The sequence below is a fragment of the Streptopelia decaocto genome, assembly GCF_964273445.1.
Source record: "Streptopelia decaocto genome assembly, chromosome: 15".
Taxonomy (NCBI): Eukaryota; Metazoa; Chordata; class Aves; order Columbiformes; family Columbidae; genus Streptopelia; species Streptopelia decaocto.
In genome coordinates this window covers 4,403,121-4,418,726 of record NC_138670.1, presented here as the reverse complement: position 1 = coordinate 4,418,726, position 15,606 = coordinate 4,403,121, and the positions used below count along the sequence as shown (strand labels likewise).

At 47.1% G+C, this 15,606-nt stretch overlaps 1 long non-coding RNA gene across 2 annotated transcripts; it reads left to right on the top strand.

The window, feature by feature from the left end:
• The first annotated feature begins 55 nt into the window (after nt 1-55).
• LOC309446704 lies at nt 56-14,910 on the top strand. 2 transcript variants are annotated; one of them, XR_014185493.1, is made up of 5 exons: nt 56-188; nt 747-1,822; nt 12,054-12,268; nt 14,474-14,562; nt 14,800-14,910. It is a non-coding gene; the product is annotated as an uncharacterized lncRNA (long non-coding RNA). The 2 variants fall into 2 exon arrangements; XR_014185494.1 differs by lacking the exon at nt 56-188 and having other exon boundaries at nt 215-1,822.
• The last annotated feature ends 696 nt before the right edge of the window (nt 14,911-15,606 follow it).

Sequence of the window (15,606 nt, the reverse complement as noted above, 5' to 3'; positions counted from 1 at the left end):
CCGGCCCGCGGCCGCCCGCCGCCGCCCCGCCGCCGAGCGCCGCCGCATGGGCCGGCACCGGCCTGCCGGGGTGGGTTTTTTTTTTTCCCCTCCCCGCCCCGGGCTTAACGGCGTGCGGGGGGGCGAGTGGAATCTGCCCGCTGCATTTACCTTAACGTAAACTGTTTCTAAACAAGATGGACCTATAGGTGGGACAAGTTGGATTTTTTTTTTTTTTTTAAGGGGAAGAGTTCGGTGAACCCGGGGACCGGGCGGAGCGCGGAGCCCGCCGCCCTGCTGCGTCGCGGGGGGGGTGGTAGTGGCGGCGGCAGGGGGGATGTCGCCGTTCAGCAACACACAACCAAGGAGGGGGGGACTAAAACGGGGAGCAATTTTGCTTATTAAAGGTCCGGGTCCGGCGACAGCCAATCAGCGGGAAGCTTCCATTTTGTTGTAGGTATTAAAAGCCGGGCGGCGCGGTCCCCCCGCCGCTCGCCGGGGCGCGGAGCCGGGCGGCGGGCGCATGGCGCGGGCGCGGCTCGGGCCGCGGGGCCGCGACGGCTCGGCCGCCAGCGGGCAATTGGCTGGTTAAAGGCAGCGGGGCGGCCGCAGCCAATGGGCGAGCGGCTTCCATGGGGCTTGAGTTATTAGACGGCGGGGTGAAGCCATCCTTCAGCAGAGCGCTAAGGAGAGGCCAACGCGCCAGGCAGCCATTTTTCTGCAGTGGAGCGAAATGGCCAACTGGGCTTTTCCTTTGTTCCAAAAAGGGGGAATCCGCCATGTGAATCCGCACCGTCCGCTTGCGGGGAGCGCTCAGGTGGTGGTAATGTCTGGCATCATGCTAGAGGACTCAATGAAGAAGGAGGATCTAAAAAAACCAAACAAACCAAACAAAAAAAAAAAGGCGGATTTTTTTTTTCCCTTATGATTCGGGATCCATCTTTGTCTTGTGTAACTAGGTCATGGCACACCCTATGTCAGCAGTTAACAGTTTCGAATGCCAAAAAAACAAGTAAATACATTCTTTTAATTTTTTGTTGTTGTTTTGGGGGTTTTTAAGCTCTCTGAAGCTGATAACCGAACAATAAATTTTAGAAAGTATTTCCTGTATGAAACACTTGATTCCTGGCCATTTTTATTAACTCCTTTGGTGCTTATAAGGTAACGTTTTAAATCTAGGCATAGGAATAGTGCATTCTGGCAAAAAAAGGCAATTTTACTATGCTAAGCTTGCTTGCTTTCCTCTTACGTTGTAAGTACCCAATCCATTCTGTCCTTGCTAAGTGTAGTTTTCATTTTAATGTTACCGAAGTGGTCCTTATTGCTAAGCCTTCATTTGCATGTCTTATGTTTTCGTCTGCTTATCTAAACCAATTTCTGCTTTTTTGACTGTTTTACTTATAAAGCAAAATATCTAGCTAAGAGATAAAGTTGTTTACAACCAGTAAATGTTAACTAGGTGCTTTCACACTAACATGCAGCTTGAAACTAGAACGTTTTTAGTGTCTGCGTGCTCCATGGAAAAACACTGAACGTCCTTTTTATGTACAGAGTAAATCTACCACAGGAAGGTAGATTTAAGCCTCGAGTAGGAGTCCTCGCTGCGTACGGTCAGTCAACATAGCTGGACAACTTTTTCTATAACCTTTTTCCTTTTTTTTTTTTTAAATGCTAGACCACTGCCACACAAAGATCCGTAACTATCTTAACGAGATCTGCTTTGACTTGCAAACTTACGAGAGAAGTGGTGATACAGATCACATATATTTATAGCCGTTATTTTTTTTTTAAAAAAAGCATTAACAACTTCACCTTCAGAGCTGCATTCAACTATGGTGCCCGGGTAAGTAAACCCTTTTGCCCTTGCAGAGAAACATATAGACCAGGCCTGTGCGGCTCATGTTATTGTCCTGGCTGGAAAGATCCTAATGGTCGTCTGAGCGGTGGCGATCTCCTTCTCCTCAGATACATCTAACAGTGTCTCTGAAAATGTCTATTTTCAGGGAGGGATTTCTGTTTTCTGCACAAAGCGCTTGGTCGTCCGCAGCCCTGTTGTGTTTTGGGTTTGTTTTTTTTTGGTGGAGAGACGCAGTGAATCCATTGCAGGCGTTACGTGGCTGTTAAACTGAACGCACAAAAAGAAAAATAATCTGCCTGTGAACAGCAAGATGTTACTGAGGCTGATTTTTAAAAAGGCAAAAAATGCGGTGGTGGTGGTGGTAGGGATCCCTTACATGTTTTGTCCGTCTAATTACAAAAGCTCGATCAAAAAAAACGCAACAAAATGGGGGGGGGTGTTTTTCAAGACGGTGAGTCTTAATGGCGGATGTCTTGCTAAGAAGCACTGTAAAATCCTTCATACCGAGAGGCAGTGACTTGGAGAGAGGGGGAAAAAGGAGGTCTGGAAGTAAATCCAAAATGAGGGAGTTTCCTTCCAAGTGAGGGACCCTTTGCAGCCTGAGTTTTACAGTTGGAGAAGCCGTGACGCAGTTGATATTCACAGCAGTTGTGCTTTAGTGCAGCCACCCAGCCCATGAAATGGCCTCCCCGCCGAAGTCTGGTAGTTTTATTATGTGAAAGCCTGTGGAAGCACCGTGTCCCCGGCACCGGGAAGGGCGGCTGGCGGCGGGCAGGGCGCTCCCGGTCGCGCTCCTCGTTGTGTCAGGGTAGCCGCCATCATGGCTTCTCCTTCGGCGCCGCGTTCTCCTCAGGGCTGGGGCGGCGGCGAGGCGGACTCTCCCCCACTGCCTGGCGGCGCTTCGCGTCCCGATCACTGAAGGGAAATGGCCTTTTTTTTGTCTTCCCCCCCTTCTCTCTCTCTTTCCCGCCCCCCCACCCTTCCCCCACCGCTTTGTGAGGGGTTGTGGAAGGCGACGCCGAGCAGGGCGCCTGGCGGCTTTTTCTCCCTGCGGCTGGCGCGCACAAGATGGCCGCGGCGGGAGCGCCCTGCAGCAGCGGGGGCAGCGCTGCGGGCGGCGGGGCTGGCGGCGCTCCAGCCCGGCCGGGGCGGGGGGCGGGGAGCTCGGCCGGGCAGGGAGGACAAAGGCAGCTCGCATAATGCAGGCGAAGCCCTGGCTGTCTATAAATAACGCCGCCCGCCCCTCGCCTTCTTCCCTTCCCCCCGCCGCAGTATCCCGCTCGCTTGCGTTTATAAATACCGAAAGATGAAAGTAGCCTAGTGCAGAAGATAAAAAAAAAAATTAAGAGGAACAAACAACACTCCCCCCCACCCCACAAGGAAAAAAGAGGCAGTTGGGGGGATGGAGGAGGGGAAGGCAGGCAAATGAGCAGGCAGCGCTGGCCGCGGGAGGAGCAGGGCGGCGTCGGAGCGGGTGCGCTGCGCCCCGCCAGCGCTCCCCGCCAGCGCGCCCCGCCGCTCGTCACATGGCTCTTTGTTGTTTTCCTTCTCCTGCCCCTCCTGGGCTTTCTCCCCCCTCCGCCATCGCCCGGCCGCTCCGCCGGGGCAGCGGCTGCCCTGCCTCCTCCCGCCCGCAGCCGGGGTGGGATGGCCCGGCCTGCAGCGCTCGCTCGCCGGGCTGGGCTGGCGCGGAGCCGGGTGCGGTGCTGCAGTGCGAGCCGCCACGGCCGCCCGACGTGTTACATGTGCTGCTTTTTTTTTTTTTTCCCTTCATTTTTCTCTCTCTCTCTTTTTTTTTTTTTTTTTTTTTTTCCTGAGCAGATTTTCTTGCAGCTCGCTTTGGGTGGAGGCGTGGGGGTTGTTTCGGAGCTTCACAAGCCTTTTGTGCTCTGCGGGGAGTTGCACCTCGCTGCTCCACTGCAGACCAGAAGTAGGTGAGCTTAGGGCAAGCCTGGCTTGAGCAACCACTTCAGAGGGCAGGACAGGGAGGACAAAGCAAACACTTGTAGAGAGGTGGCCTCCCTGGTAAGGCTAGAGCAGGACCGTCCTGCGGACCCTGTGGGAGGGAGAAGGTAAGTGGCTGCTGGGCAGAGCTGCCTGCGGGAGCGGCTTGTGCGGGGCAGGGTGCGCCCTGCCCGCCCGTTCCTGCGGCTCAGGACCAGCCGTGGGTTTGGTAAGACCTGTGCTGTGGTATGTGCCGAGGTTCAGGGGTGTTTGCCCTGCGAGGGAGCAGGGTGCTGCCGCGAAGGAGGCACCGCAGCCTGCGCCTTTCGCAACAACGCGAGGGCTCACGCTCAGCATTTCTGGTTCCCCCCTCGTCGTTCCTTGCCACCGGCTCAGGCTCTGTCGAGAACCAAGCGACAAACCGTCCGCACAAAACATAACACGTTTCCATGGAGGAGGATAAAAAGAGTCTCTGCAGTGCCAGGCTGGCTTTAAAATGCTACCTCTGCTCCCTGTGCCCCTTCTCGGGGTGCAGCTCCTGGAGCCAGGGGGTTCCGCAGCCGCCAGACCCTCCGCTCGGTCCCTGCGAGACGTGCCTTATCTGGCCAGACCGTCTTTAAACGCCTGGCCCTTGCTCCTGCCAGCAGCGTGACTGCCTGCCTGGTTTACAATTGCTTTAAGTAATAATCTGCTAGTAAACTTGGAGGAAAGGGTGGCGTTATTCTTAGCTAAACGCCATTAAAATGTGCCTCTGCTATTTCTCAATAGAGGTGAAAAGCATTGTAGCTTCCTGGAATAGGACAAAATGGCCGAAACAGGCGACGTGTAGATCAAAGTATGGTATAGATCTGTTCCTGGTCTTGCAGTGGTTTTTGGAACTGGAATGCAAACGTTTCTGCAGCTTGCATCATAATGAGTTACATCAGCACGTAAAGCGATTTAAAAAAAGAGCAGATTGAAACAGGATCGGCTGTTAACCTTCCCAGGATTTTAAATTTATGGTTAAATAGATATTTGGATATTAGTGATATCCTCATTTAAACCTTAACATCAGTCTGTTTAACCCTGAAGCAAACTAGCTCTGCCTAACACAGTCCAGGCTCTGCAACGATTCATCCAGCCCACAACACTGTGGGAGCTTAGACAGCTTTGTCTGTACTTGTACCTCTCTGCGCATTTTTCCAGGACTATGATCTTTGTCTGCAATTAATCATTGTTCAGGATGGCTGTTCCCGACGGTAGAATCCACGAGCTGCTCCAGCTGGGAGAGGTCCTGGAGCGTGCGCTGGCGCCGCGTCCGTGCAAACCAGGGCCAGAAGCTGCTGGGGCAGAGTTGTGTGGGTCCTCAGCACTTCTGGAGATTGTTTTTGTAAGTCTGAGCTGAAAATTCCTTTCCGTTTTTTAGGAGTTTCTAAATGACTGTGATGTTCAATGTAGTTGAAAAGTCACCGAGGCAGTTGAGACCGGTTGCACTCAGGGTGGGTGGTTTCATGGCTGAACCTCGTATCTGAAAAGCTAAATGTTCTGGTACAGCGTTTTTAAATCCCAGAAAGGTCAAACCAGACTTTCATACTTGAGTTAGATTGACCCCGGTTTACTGCATGAGACTCTCTAGAGATCTTTCAGGGGAAAGGGGGGGGAAAAAAAGGAAAACTTGTTTTTTGTTTCTCTGAACGGCACATTCTCGAAGCAAAGGAGCTTGTTCTTGCCCACAGGGTCCCTCCCCTGCATTGTGGAGTGGAAAACTCTTATGGTAATTATTTCACTGTTTGTTATCAATAAGAAGTGATTTAATTTCTTTGGCAAAGTGTTGCAACAAGAGCAAATTAGATTGAGAGGTGAAGTGAAATAGAAAATACGCAGCTGTACTGCCAAACAATAATGGTGGCTGTTTACAACGTTTTGGTTTAGGCAGGCTTCTACACAGAATCCTTTATATTGAAGGTTTTTGTGTCACGATCCACTGCTCATGCAAAGAAACGAGATTAATAGATTACAAAGGACAAAAGAGACCTAGGTTCATCTGGTTTGATTTCCTGCATTATGCAGGTCATAAGATTTGTGTGAATTTTTTGTTTTTTCTTATTTAAAAGAATTTAACCACAGCATACCTGCATCTTAGAAAACATCAGATTTTCATTTTTAAACAGGCTGTGAGAGAGAGTAGAATAAGACTTGGCATATTGTTTCCATCAAAATCTTCCTGACAGGCTAGAAATCAAAATACCTTTTTAAACTCGTCTAGTTTCTCCTTTCAGTTTCTGGATGTTGCTGCATCTCAGTCTGCTTGACAGAGGAATGTTCCATTACCAGATTTCCGTCCCCGTGTAGCTATGTACAGGCTGATCAACCGAGCATTTAACGCTCCCGTTGCAGACTTCTAGAGCTCCCCCTCGGGTCCATCTTTGCTAATCCTGCAGTGGCTCCTGTCGCAGTTCTCAGTGAACAGTGTTTCGCCGGTTTGATCTGGGCAGAGGGACAGAGCGATCAGCGGTGGCCGGGCTCGTGCCAGCCCCTCCTTGCTGAAATGGCTCCGTCAGGCATCCGGGGATTACACCAGCCCACGTTCAGCTGGTGTCCCAGCACGGCTCCTAAAATACTCTCAGATCTGCTCCTCCTTGGGACAGCATCCCCGTCCTGCTGGTTTGTGCTCCTCATTCTGCACATATGGCTTTATACCTGGCCCTCTTGAAAAGGACGAGTCCTTAGTATTGTTGCTTGCAATGGCCTTTATTTTATTTTATACTCCCTCTTGCTACTCTTGAGTGTCACCTACAAACTTGCTTGGTACTGATTTTATATTTTCTTCCAGATAAACAACTGCTGTCTCCGCTGTAGGAGTTTCCAGGTTCTGGGTGTGCGAACAGCTCAGCTATGTCAATATTGGGTCAGGAGGAGGTTCTGGGTGTTCACCATCCTATCGCCACACCCCGGTTTCCTGGGAAGAAAGCCCAGTTTGGGAGCTGGAAGGGAGCCAGGAGCTTCATTGCCTGCCCTGGTGCCATTAAATAATGTAGGGCCCAAAACAGGTATTCACAGGACCCATAAAAACAAGATGACAGCTCTAGGACCCAGGTTCCAGCTGCATTTTGAGACCTTCCTCTTAGATAGATTCTAATCCATTTCATTATGCCTTCTTGCTCTTCTCCAAATTTAATTGAGATTAGAGGAAAGAGAGGGAAAATTACATAGAACAACACAGTCACATTATTAGACTGTTTTATTTTTAGGAAACCAGGCTAAGAATATCAAAGGAATATTAAGTAGGAATATGGACTGCGTATTTGCCTGTTCAGTTTTTTTGCCGTGAATTTTTTCATTTCTTCCTAAGAACAGCAGATGATCTGTCTAGGGAATTTTTCAGCCAAAATAAGCAGCCTCATGATAGATTTCACCTGCATGCTCGTGAGGATACATGGGATATAAGCATTGAACAGGGAATCGCTGATCTTTGGTGTTCAGCTGCCTGGGTGCAGAGAGATGTGTAGTGAGACCCAATAGCGGAACAAACATTTATTTTAAGATCCGTGCTACCTCTGATGGACGTGTTGGATATTTGCCAGGCCTGGGGTTTTTGTTTCTTTTAAAACCGCATCTGTTCATTTTATTTCTGCCAGTATGATAACAAAGCCACCTCTGTAAGATAGGTGGTGAGTCCTTTCAGAGATCTAATCATTCTTGAGTCATAAAGGAATAAAGAAGCTGTTTCAACACCTGACTTGCAGAATGTTTTGTGTTGCTTCTTGCCTATTGAAATGCAGCTGCTATTGAAACACTATGATCCCATCAGAATGTACAGCCAGTTATTTTGTAGAATACTTTCAAGCTTATAAAAATCATTAAATAAATCAAGAAGGCTGGAAATTCTCATGAACATTCTAAAGCCATCAAATTACTAAACGTTTCAGTTCAGTGCTTCATGGCCTAAACAGTACAGTTTTACCAAAAAAAAAAAAAGGAATTAAAAGAATGTACCATTTAAAGAATTGGGGCACTCATAGAGCTTGCCTCAAAAGGAAATGAAGATAGAGATAAGTAATCTAAAAAGATATTTATGCATTAAAATACTTGTGTATCTGGACACGTATCATTAAACAGTCTAGATGCAATGATAGCTGGAGGCCCATGAGCCTTTGTAACAAATACAGCACATACAGTGAACGTTCTGATTAGAAGTGATGCAGTATAAAATGTTACAGCCAGAAAAGTGATGACAGAGATCAAATGGAATGAGTTTAGTTTACAGATCCGAGCAGTTTCTTCTCACTGGTGTGATGCAAACAAGGTGACACAAAACCAACACAGTTTTGCCCTTGGTATTGTCACCTTTGCTCTCGAATCTGCAGTTCCCATCTTCATTTATTTTTGAACAGGACATTTGGGAGTGACCCAGCTGGTCCACTAAGCCACGGTTTTCGGCCGAGTGGGCCAGAACGCACAGAATTAGCGAATGCTGTGCCATCCATTGCTTTCTACGCTGCTGCATAACAGCAGCTCCCAGTTGCTAAGCAGCTGCAGAGCCGTCTCTGCCTTCGCTACCAATCAGCTCTACTATGGGAGCAACACGGGTTCGCCTTGATCGGTGGCGGGGAGCCGGCAGCATGACAACGGGAGCAGTGGCTATAGCAAAATTGTTCATTTTCTAGCTGGCTGATGGGCCCTGTGGCAAAAATGCTGGAGAGAGGCGAAGGGACACTTGGTGGCCCAGAAGCAGGGGGTGGCAGGGAGGGGAGAGCCAGCATATGTGCACAGCAGAGGCCACAAAGGCAGCAGATCTCAGCAGAGCAGGGGGCACACACCGAGGAGAAAGAAGTGGGAGAGAGGCCAAATGCACAGTTCGGAATGGAAAAAAAAACAGGAGTAGAGTGCGGCATATGGAGAGGAGAAATAAAGCAGAACTTGCACAGCCTGCGAATAATTGAATAGAAAATACAGGAAGAGAGGAAAGGAGCTTGATTCATTACTGTGCTTCACATTGTGGAGACAGCTACACCCAGGAAAAGGAGGTGTGGATTTTCATACTTGCTTTAGGTTTTTTTTTTTTGTTTCAAGGTAAGTTTTACATTAAAATACCTTTTCCAGGTACTTTGTTTTAACCTTCAAAAGGGCAGGCCATTGCTAATTCCTAACTGCAGTTAATTTTCACTAAATCTGCAAAGCCAGGGATGTTTTTCTCCCCCTCCTGCTGGAGCTGCTGATGGAGAACAGGGTTCCCTTTACTTCCCAACACCTTCCCCTCCCTGTTGTCCTTCTTTTTCCCTGTGCCGTGCCTGCCAGCACTCCGGGCAGGAAGGAGTTCCTGTGGCAATCGATTATCGCAAACACCTTGCTGTGTTGCATAAGAGGGTGTAAAAAGGCAACACAAACACCTGCAAGGGGGTTGTGACCAAAAGAGATTCTAGTTCTACCACCATTCAGCCGCCCACATTAAAAAATACTTTATGGTCTTGGCACCTAACAAGCAATTGGGTGCGTAATAGGAAATGCCAGAAGAGCTGGCAGGGAAGCGGGGGAGATACACGTTCCTCTCTGGCTCCTCCAGACAGAGGATTGAGTGGCACATTTGTACAGGAGGGTGGGGAGAGGAATTAAAGCTCCTGCAGCTGTTGCCTCCTCCACAGCCAGCCCTGGCTTGCTGGGAGGCCTGTTGACTGAAAGACACTTTTCCCCAAGTCCAAAATTGAGTCCTAAAAGCAAAACAGAAGTGCCCACCCAGATCTACAGTGGAAAGGATTTGCTAGGGGCTCTGTGTATGTATTTCAAGCCAATAAAAAAGCTGGTGGATATGCAGCCAGATGTGTTTTGTATTTTTGTCTAAGATGTCTGATTTGGAGGGATGCTATATTTGCTACTTTATTCTATATTGGTCTGGAGTCCTGCTATAGTCTATACTATTATTAGACTTCTAAGACCATTGAGGTCTAGGGGCACTCGCTTTTTACAAGTAGCTTCAGCTGCTTTTCACACAGGGGCATTTTTAGCATTATGAGAGAGATCAGTTTAATTAGAATGATTTCAACCAGGAAATCTCCCCGCCTCAACAAATCAGAGCTACTGTGTTAATCCCAGTAAGCAACTGGGAACTTGACAGTGTCCCTGTTGTTAGGATGAGAGTCAGGAAGGGTGAAATGTGTGTAGGAAGGGACAAACGCACAGGAAACATGCCATCAAGGACAGCGGTGTCGAGCTCGCACCGGGCAGCGCGCCAGCCCGAGTTTGGCGGTGACCCGTGGGCTGGAGCGGCGCTGGCGAGTTGCTGCACTTGACATGCCTGCGCATGGCAGATGACAATGCCACCGCCATTGCTGCCCACAGCAGATGACAATGCCACCGCCATTGCTGCCCACAGCAGATGACAATGCCACCGCGGTTGCTGCCCACCACACCTCCGCGACCTGCTCCGGTGGTTTGCAGTGAAGACCAGCCAGGCTGCTCTGCACCATCAACCTGTCCAGCTCATACATGCCTGGGACAAGCCAAAAATCACAGGTCTAAAGCAAACCTGACACAACTACAGCTGGGTTTATTTCCAGCCCCTCAAGTTACTAATTAGCCTGCTCTGAGCATTGCTGTTTTTTTCACGGTTTGGTCTGGCTGGGGTAATGGCTGCTCTCAGCTCTGAGATAAACTCAGGCTTGGTCTCATCCTTGTCCAGGGGTGCTCTGACAAGCCACAAACCTCCAGCTCCTGCCCAGCCAGACAACGACAGAGCAAGTGCTTCCTGCTTAGTTCTCCCTGTGCATGTAGCAATCAATAAAAAACAGGCAGAAATTATGGTGTCTCCTGCAGGGACATAAAGAGAGGATTTTATCATCTTTCAGCCTGCCTTCCTGTAGGAAGTTTGCACAAATATCAGAGGGGAAGACACGAACTTAACACATTAACTGCCCTTTAATGTTGGTGCCATACATTACTCAGCAAAAGCCTGTCCCTATTTAATCCACAGTCCTTTCTCTTACAGCCTCCTTTATCATCCTTTTCTCTCCTCCCATGAATATTCCCAGTTTCCCCACATTCTTGGCCAAAAGGTTTGAGAACTTCCTGCCTGGGCCAGGTGCAAGAGTGATGGCTGTTGTGTAGCCAATTCAGCAATGAAGTGTTGATCAAAGCCTGACTTTTCTAATGGCTCCGAAAAACGCGTTTGTGCAGGTTGCATTGTGGCTTACACAGTGGAAAGCATATTTAACAAGCCAAAGCGGGGATCATTTAACCTTGAGGTTCTCAAAAGCCTCACAGGAAAGCACAACTCCACACGTTTTGGGATTAGTGGAATGTATCAGCCAGCTTTTGGGAAGCGTAACCCAGATTTGGCCATCCACAGCACACTCACCTACTCCATACTTATCCCTGCTACGTAAACTAAAGAAGCTGAATGCAACTCCTGCTCTGGTGCTGTGGCCATCCTAATTTACATACGCTCCCATTGGTCTCAGCCCTCCTTTGTCTCTAAATCAGCAAGTACATTAAAAAAATCTCTCTCTACCAGGAATTCCCTACTTTGAGAATGGGAGAAGAAGGGAAAAGTAATCTGAAGAAAGCAGATACTGCAGAGAGCACTCTTACTTTGAAGAAAATCACATCTGGTTGCTTGCTGGGCAAGGTGGAGTATTTGGTAATGGAAACACAGGAAGGCATAAGCCAGAGGGATTTTAGGGGTGTATTCTAAAGAGAGGGGTTGGATATTGGGTAAAAATGCATTGTGTTGCATGGAAGGCTATTTACAGCCCCTTTTCCTGTGTTTCCCCAAATTGCTTCCTGATAGGATTATTCTCTGCTGCAGAGATGCAGAAAAGCATCTGATGCTGATTAATTTCCCACAGATCTGTAGCACAGCCCTGTGCTCTCAGGCACGAGCAAGCCTGCGCATCCCTCCTGAACTCACCGCGTCTGACTGTTCCCATGGTAAAACCAGCCACAGCTACCGACACAATCACAACCTGCGGATCTCGCTGGAAACGAGGCATTTTGGATCCCTCTCTCTCCAGCAGGTCTCCAGATTCGCTCGCTCCTCAGCGCAGAGGTAGAGGATGAGATCCAGCATCAGTGTGACAGCTCTGTCAGCCCATGTTGACAAATTCCTCCCCATCGCTCAGTGCAACCGTGCCAGCACATCTGGGAGACACACGTATCACCCAGATCCGTGGGGGGAGAGTTATAGTGGTGTTGGCAGATGATTGTTCATGTCATGCTTTTCAGAGTTCTGTCATTGTGTTTAATGTTCCACAAAAGCATAGGATGATCTTAACCTTGTGTTACCCATTTTTTACAACAGAACTTCGCTTGAGAATTCACGCTTCAGCGAGGAACAGAAACCTGAAACTGCCCCAAAGCACCTACTGTATCAGGCTGAGACGTTACCACCTTGATTTACACACTCTTCTCATGTGTAAAGTGGAGGGTTTTTCCCCCACTACTGCAAAGCCAAGAGCTCAATTTCTAATGAAAAGTGAGATGTGAAATATGGCACGTTGGCCATGCATCCATCAGGTAGGTATATTTGGCCCACATAGTCAGCACCCCTGATTTAAAGCATAGCAGAGGAAATAACCCAAGAAACAGTATGTGTTCCCTGTAAATAACTGCTCTCTAGGTAGTAGTCAGTGTGTGTTTTATGAACAAAATCTGTCCAAACTACATCAAAGTGACTGAATATTTGCTGCCTGATTTTGCTGGGTTGTATGTCTAATTTGGCTAACACCTCCTGTTGCAGCCCCTCGTCCTGTTTTCCTTCATAACCCTCTGAACTTTATGGCAGCATTTGGACAGATTTTTTGTAGAGTTTATTGAAAAATTTTTGCACTGATTTAGTGTATGGGCTACTTGAGCCAAGTGAAACAGGAACCATATTCCTTAGGCATGAAAAGGCAGAAAGGAAATTTTCTTATTGAAATATAATTTTTCCACATTACTTAATAGTCTAGAAAGTTAATACCTTTCTGGCAGCACTTCCTACCTGGGAAAAAAAAAATGGTTCCAAACAACAATGTAATAATGTTTTAGCTTGGGTTAAATGTCTTAGAAACTGGCAGGTGTCACAGCCACCTTGCCTTCAGTGAAAAAGGCAATTGAGAGCCCTTATGAAACAAGGGATTTACATCAGTAGGAGCTACTACACAAAAACCAGGCACATGGCAAGGTTTGAAAAGATGGTGAATCATGTGGCCCAAGGGATTTTTAGGGCTGGGGGCATGTGTGTAAAATATCAGGCCATGAGGACCAGATGGTAGAGCTCTGCATGTGCAAGAGAAACAGCAAGAAACGCTACAGAAATGGATACTGAGAAGCAGCTAAAAGTCAAGGAGACTGAAAAAACAATTTCATACTGTTGTTCTGTAAACGAATTACCTTGAATATACAGCTGGCTTTGTCATAGGCTTCTGCTCTTACACTGATTGTCACTCATAACTTCTTTGTGTGTGCAAGGCACAGTTCAGCTCTCCTACATTCCAGTTTTCCCTTCCCTATCTGCCCTGTCAGTTCACAGCAAATTCTGTGGGGCAGAGATTGTTCCTCAGTAAGGGTCTGTGCACCGGACAAACAATTCTTATGTAACATCTGAAATTTATCAGAAATTCACTCTACTTACATGGTAAATCACGTTCTTCAGGGTCTCTCCTATTGCAAACTCGTCAGGGCGTTGTCTCTTGCTCTATATGTACATGCCGTAGTGGGAATTCATCGCTGAAAACACAAAGAATTAATATCAGTGGTTATGTTCAAAAATAAATATTTAAGGCTTCATCTTGTTATGCACATTCTTAATGAAGTTTATGAATATTTCCTTTGACATAAATGGGGCTACTAGTTCTTATTTTTAAGTTCATGTTTAAGTCTTTGTAAAACTGGGGTCTCTATTATCAACAAGAAAATTCTTAAGTGTATTTCAAAAATTTAGTCCTAAAGATATTTAGGAAGAACAGGTCCCATTCTCATCTAGTTGATATTACCATATCAACTAAGAATATGAGTATACAGCAGATGGCGTGTGCTGTTACTCCTCTCTGCAGTTGTGGCTACAAGGATGTACCAGTAGTCTGAGACCTTGCTGGTCAGCTAAAATAGTTGAATTTTCCATTAGAAATATTACTGCAAGCCATGCTTCATAGCGTAAGGGCATGTACTATGATAGAGCTTCATTAAATAGAAACTTAAAACTTTGACAGTATTCAGAGTTCCTCCAAACAGAAGAACATAGCTAAATATACTTAGCTTTTGTATAGGACTTTATATGCCTAAAGCACTGCATACCTGTTAATTAAAAATAAGTAACTGGGACACCTAAATGCTATGTTTCATTAATATTAAAGTGACTCACTACAAATAGAGCACCTATTACTTAAAAACAGCCTTTGGAGTGTTTACGGTTGATTTTATAATCTACTCATTTTATATTGTTTCGTCCTGAATCTAAAGGTGTACAAATCTAAAAAGTTTCCTTAACTATCAAATGTAAAAGGAGACAAAGCTGTGAGAATGTAAAGATTGTTTTGTGAGACTTGCAAAAAAAACAACCTAACAATGGCCCACAAAATACTTTTATCCCCCAAAAAAACCTCTTGATGGCAATAACTGACTTAAAAAAATCCCTTAATTACAGTATTCAGGTTGAGGAAGAGTACTAAATCTAGCTGTTGATCGTAACGTACGTTGTATGATGCTGGTTTTGAGCCAGGTCCAAACAAATTGTTTCAGGTTAAAACAACTTTTTCCTGGACCGTTAATCCCCGTGCGATACTGGAATGGCCTCAGCCATTGCAGCCAACGGGACCTCAGTGTTCCAGGTAAGATACTGCAAGACTGCAGTTCATAAAGCATCTTTTTGACAGCTTGTGTATTCTACATGCTTGCATTAACTTTTTCCTCAGTAAAATGGTTGGCTTTAAATACACGTGTGTTTGGCTGCATTATTATTATTATCATCATCATTATACACTTCCTTGGGTATTTACGTGTCCTTCCTCCTCCCTATCGCTGACATATCCTTTTCTTGCTTTTTGTTTGCTGTCTGCTTTGTGCAGAGTCTTCCTAGGAAGAGATGTGATGTGCAGCCGTGTTTGCCATCGGTCTGTAAGGCCATCTAGTGACACAACCGTGCAGGAGAACACGCAAACCACTGTTAGAGTTGTGGCATGTTTCTTTTTTCAGTTGAATTAAATGATCTTGCTACACTCAAGCACACCCTTGGGGTTTTGTTGTTATTCCCAGAAGTGGTATTTCAAAAATTTTAGAGTCAGCTTTGATTTCTTAAGAACTGACAGGGTTTATTTGTGACAGAGCTCAGTGCTAATCCCTGCTGGGAAAGAAACACATTTTTTTGTGCTGAATGGTGGCAGATTTGCACCCAAGCAGGTCTGTCACCAACTCAGCGTCACTCCCCTGACCTGTGCATTGTGGCCAAACGTGTCTGGCTGTTGTGATCCCCTGCTTTCCACGGCACAAAACACTTGGGAGGTGCCTACAGCCATCACATCTCTGCAATTAAAATATAAAATGCTGGTTTATTTTTACCACAGCTCATCTTGGATGGGTAGGACTGGGTGAATAAGCCATGAACAGAGCTGTCAGTTCCTACTCAAGCAATAAATACAGTACAAAACAAGCAGCAAGTCACCACCACTCCCAGTGCTGGCAACGAGATGCATTTCGGGGGGTACCTTGGGGCATCTCTGCTTCCCTTGCTGGGGCTGCCATGGCCCCTGCTCCCCGCTTGGCCGTCGTGACTGGGATCCACCACCAAAGGCGTTGAGGTTGAGCTGGAAGCCATCCCCTCAGCCGCTGGCCACCTGAGGTAAACCAACATGGCGCCTGAGGCCCAAAGGAGCTCC